Source organism: Copidosoma floridanum, unplaced genomic scaffold (assembly GCF_036245765.1).
Source record: "Copidosoma floridanum isolate Cflo_tuat_1 unplaced genomic scaffold, Cflo_Japanese_pri ptg000016l, whole genome shotgun sequence".
Lineage (NCBI taxonomy): Eukaryota > Metazoa > Arthropoda > Insecta > Hymenoptera > Encyrtidae > Copidosoma > Copidosoma floridanum.
In genome coordinates this window covers 9,067,213-9,073,212 of record NW_028321893.1, presented here as the reverse complement: position 1 = coordinate 9,073,212, position 6,000 = coordinate 9,067,213, and positions in this window count along the sequence as shown.

Sequence of the window (6,000 nt, the reverse complement as noted above, 5' to 3'; positions counted from 1 at the left end):
TTACAACTTCAAAGTGCTCGTATTCTTTATGAATGTAGGGCACATCATCGAGACAGGGCTTGAAATTTTTGTTTTTCCAAGTATTTAAAGATTGAATAAAAAACTTTTTCGTGATTGAAGGGCCGCGTCTTAAAAGTCCATAAGAAGAGACTGAAATGATTTTTTAAAAAAGTTGACTTCACTCAAAAAAATACGCATAATTTTTTTCTCATTGAGGGCACACTATTCAGCCTTTGATATGTTTTGTAGAAAGGTTCGAACGAGTAAAAGTCGGTATTTTAAGGCCAATATATTGCGGACCACGCAAACAAAGTTGTTAAGAATACGAAATTTTTCTTGAGCTTCAATCGCTTATTTTGTGTTTTTGCATCTTAAATCGCTTATAGAAAAAGAAAAAAGTAATTTATGGCCTTGAATCTGTGCATACCCATTGTTCTTTAGGTGAGTAATCGTGAATTAAAACTTATTTGACTCGTTTATGAAATTAAATACGAAATTTTCAAGCTCAATCTCTGGATCACGAAGGTTAAAAGTTTGGTGGATTTGCCCATATATGTATATATATATATCTTCCTACATTATATAGTTAACTCAGTGGGGCATTCCACACAAACCCCCCACCGCCCTCCATTTGCCCCCCACCACCCCCCACAAAATAAGGTAAAAATCCGTTATTTTCTTGCTTATTTTGACATATCGTAGTTTTTCTCAAAACCCCCCACAGCCCCCCACCGACCCCCCGCACAATTTTCCATGGCCCCCCACTGCCTCCCTCACAAAATATTATATGTATTATATGTATAGTATAGAAGTATGGTATAAGTCTTTATTCAAGCCAGGGGGCTCAACCACGTGTGGCGTCATGGGATAATAACAATGTATGTTTGAATATTTAATCAAATAGTTACAGATTACTGCACAATACTATAATCAGCTAAACTAAAGTACAATGAATGGTATTTTGATTTACTGGATCTCTTGATTTCTTTGTAAGCATAAAGTTTTTGGTGGGCTGACTTTTTTTGTTAGCATTTTGTAACGTTGCATTTTGCCAGCCCTGTCAATGTGTTGAAGTCTATTACCACATTCCTACCAAATCACATACAAATATTGTATAGTATTTATTTGCAAAACATCCCACATTTCCCCACCTACTCCCTATGGCCCTCCCACTGACCCCCACGAATTTTTTCATGGCCCCTACCACCTCCCCACACCACTTTTTTGGAATCTGACCGTGATCATACCGTCTTTACCTATCTTTGGACAAAAGTGTCTCATTGCCATGATTTATTTCATCGTCAAGAAGAAATTTAGAGTCATGAATTAATTCATAAAAGGTTGTTGCACAAAACATTATTATTTGTACAACTAAGTACGTTTAAAAACCAATTTATATGGAGTTGACAATATTTTTAAACCAAATCATAAATACACATATATTGGTGTGCATGATTATTATATCATCATCATTTATATAGTCCTTTATTACACAATTTTTCTTTTTACGTACATAAACTTAAGTTAAATTTAGACTATCATGAATATAAACAATGAAAGTTTCGCATCACTTTATGAGTCATCTTATAAAGCCTGATGAAACCACGAAGACTTACGTCCATTTCTATTTTGTTTTAACTTAATGCTGAAATTGGTACAATAGATGAACACGGTATACATTCATGATATGTATTATTAATTAATTAATTTTACCTATACATAAAAAAATAATAATTAAATTATATTATGAATATTAAATACATTATTATATTCAAAAATTTCTTTCCAAACTTTATTTTCAATCTCTAAACTGTTTTCTCTATCGACTTGAACAAAAATTCCATTTTCATTTTTGCATCTTGATAAAGCCACGTATAATTGACCATGAGAAAATAAAGGTTTTTTTAAGTATAATCCCACATTATCAAAACTTTGACCTTGAGACTTATTTATAGTCATAGCAAATGCTACAACTAATGGGAAATGTTTTTTTTATAAAATAAAAGGTAATAATAAAGTATTTCCAGTATTTAATGTAATTCTTGGAATGAAAACTTTATTACCAATTTTTTCTCCCGTTACTATTTCGCCTTCTACGTTATACTTTAGTAATTTAGTAATTCGCAATCGTGTACCGTTACATAATCCGTCTGATATACTCAAACTTCGGATTAACCTTACTATTGTACCTATTTATAATTTAATTTCATGAGGTGGCAAGCCTTCACAAATGTGGTTTAACATTTCTACGAAAAAATTTACATAAATATTATCATCTGATTTATCAACCCCTTTATATGTTGCACCATCGATGCTGTAATGAGTTTTAGTTTTCCCATGTTATTTACTTAAAATGTTATTGTTTAAAAAAAAAGTATATTTATGATGTGAAGTTAGTATCACGTTATTGTCAAAACAGTTGCTGTAATTGCCAAATATTTTGGTACAGACATCATCTGTTATCCAGGATTTAGGAATGTTAGATGTTTCTATGTCCCCTTCTCTAATTCTTAACAACAATTTTGAAGATTCGTTATTACTAGAACGGATATTATTTTGTAATCTTAAAATTTTAAAGAAGTTCCATAAAAATGATGATTTAATAGTTTCTTTTATTATTATAGTTCTATTACCGTTTTTTATAACTGGAAGGATTTGTCGAAAATCTCCTCCTAATACTATTAATTTATCACGAAAGCAAAGTTTTGTATTACACAGGTCTCTCAACGTTCCATCAACGATTTCTAGAGCTTTTTTCGAAATCACAGAAGCCTCGTCCTATATTATTAAATCAACTTCCCTTAATTTTTTTTTTTTCAGTTTCAAATTCTAAAAATACACTTTTAATATTATCTAAGTCTAGAGGTAAACGAAAAGTTCTATGACTGGTCATATCTTTTGATAGTAATACAGATGCGATTCCTGTCCAAGCCATTGACAAAATATTTTTACCTCGAGAAATAAAGTAATAAATCAGTGTCTTCTGTAAGTAGGTTTCTCTAGATCCACCAGGACCATCTATGAAATATACTCTTGCAGCTTGTTCACAAATAGTTTAAAAAATTTTTCTTTGATCTTCATTTAAATTTGTGTACATTACATCGAACATTTTTTTTACTGAAAGATATTTTCTCAATATTGAAATTATTTATATAGCTGCTAATGGTTGGTGTCGGTAAACTAAAAAACTCACATGATTTACCTTCCGATACCAAAATTTGATTAATATGTAGAAGAGCACAATTATTATTATCATTATCGAAGTCTTGCGTAAAATATTTTTTATATTCATTCCTTATTTTATATCCTTGAATGTTTTCTGAAATCAAAAACCAAGCAAAGAATTGTCTTAACTGGTATGGAAACATAATTGTTATGGCTTCTTTAAAACTATTGTTGATTTCAGAATCATGTTCTATTAAACCCATTGCAATTGCAGTATCCCTAAAAGTTTTATATGTTATTCCATTATGTTTTTTAACGTCTTCAAAGGATGTAGCCCCATGTAATTTATTTAAAATAAGTTTTAAAACAAAGCCTTAATGATCTTTTGGAGATACTATGTTTCATCTACCTATAGCAATATTTTTCAGTGTAACTTTCCTTTTTTTCCAAATTTTAAGTTTACTGTCAAAAATGTAATGTTCTGGAATGTTAACATATTTTAGTGATTTTGCAAAATCATCTACTTTATTTAATTTAAACTAACCTGTAAAGGGTATTTGATGATTTTTCATTACATTTTTGATATTATTCCCTTTAAGTATGAGTTTTTGTTTATTTTCAAGATGAACAGCTAGATTTACAACTGTATGACTTTGACCACAAATTAGATATTCTTGAAGTCTCCAAGCTGCTTTTATTAGACCTACATATCTAGCATCTACATAACTACTTATTTCATCTACTATTTTTTCATTTAACTCGTTTGATTTTTCTATTTTAATGTATGTTTTATATCATTAATTAACATGAATAGAATATTGGATTTTATTAAAAATTTACGTGTTTTTTTATTTCAGATAATAACTTGAATGTTTCAAGATAACTTGATGTATCAGGAATCACAAATTCCCACTAAAAATTTGACGTGGTGACTTCAAATTTATCGTATTCCAACATATATCATTTTCCAACAATTACTTTACTGTGTAACTGAAAAAGTCAAGAATAAATAAGATTAAATACGGACAAATTGTAAAAATTTATTTCCTATAAAATATTCGGAAGTTGGGGGGTTGGCGCGCAGTGCGCGCAGGGGGGCGTAAGCCCCACTAGTATATATATATATATATATATATATATATATATATATATATATATATATACATATATAGTGTAAATGTGTGGGTTTGTTATATCGGAAAAGATCATGCTGAGGATCCCTCTTACCTGCTCTCACTACGTTATATATAATGCCCGGGTCCTAATATTTATGCCCTTTCCCTTTCACCTAGCTGCGAAGTTTGAGAGAGAACGAACGGGCGAGAGAGTTTCACTGCTTTCAGTGCTTTATCCGATTTATGACACTTATCCTGTCTCTTAAGACGCTGTTTTCTCTCCCCTCTGGTCTCTGCTGTTTCCTGTTTTCGACCGACTCGTAAAATCTTTGCGTTATGACTCACCTATATTTTTCCCGGTACTAGAATTTTTTACCACGTGAATCGTTTATCCAGCAGAAAATGTTACTAGTCCAATGCATCTAAGTCTGTTATTTCGCGTGATTTATTTGCATTTTAAGAAAAAACACACTAGAAGGGGTAACGAACGGAATAACAGATCAATGTATATATGTATATATGGATATGTATATCAAAACTAAATAAATGAAAAAAAAAAAAAAAAATAAAAAAAAAAATAAGTTTCCGCAACCTCATATACACTTACTAAGTGCCTCTCCTATTTTGCTTTGGGAGTAACGGATGAAATCAATTTTACTATAAATTTTCTTACGTGCTCGTAGATATGCACGCCAATAAGCATAAAATTTTGGCAACCATTTTCCTTCAGCGCTCGCCGCTTGTTTCCTTAATCCTGAGATTATCTAAGATTGGTATCCTGGTCCTGTTGGCTTCCAAGCTCTTGTCACTGCTGCTTGTCAAATATGACTGGAACTGTCTTTGATCAACTCCTCGGCTTCCTGATTTCCAATCGTCGTATTCTCGCGGCACTGCACTATGTGTGCTTCTCGAAGAATTTTTTTTTCAAACGAGTGCAATAAAAGAAAAAAAAAATTCCAACTCTTATCAGACCCCACACTTAGCACCAAAACTGTTACGTAGGAAAGATAATGGTAAGGAGGTGCGTCGCGAGAATGACCAACACTTGTTATTTCGAAGACCTTTATTCAAGTTACCGTAATCATGGGCAAAGTAGCGCGTGTGTTTCCCTCGAAGGCTAGTCGTGCACTCCTGCGAAGACTCTCTTCTTACTTGCTCTTTCCCTCTCTTGGCCCTAGGGCCCCTTGTTACGAGATTTAAGGAGAGAGAGCGTAGAGTCCCATCCATACTATCGTACGTTACAGACGTATCAAGGAGTAACAACGAGTCATCAAACAGTTCGAAAAGTATGGGTAATGAAACGTAGAGATAAAAGTGAAGGTAGAAGTAATTTTATATTGTGTGTTTAATGCAATACGCATACGATTTGTTGAGATCTTTCAAATAGTCTGATTTTTCTACCAGTTTAGTTATTTACATACCCAAGCAAGTTTAATTTAAGACTGATATTGAAGCATTGACAACGCTGTAGTGGGTGGAGCGTAAGCAGAGTATAAAAAAAAAATTGCATTTGAACGTTGTGTCCTAGATCCTCGGCAGGACGATTCAGTGTGATTGTGCGAACGATCTTAGCCACAGATGCCCATTACGTGTTGCAAAAGATGAAAATTAACACACTTACGTGCTAATAGCAGCTGTTTGAAACAAGTGGAAGTATTTTTTAAGGAGAAACAAATAGGATATCGAAGATTATAGGAGTAGAATTAATAGAAGTAATTTT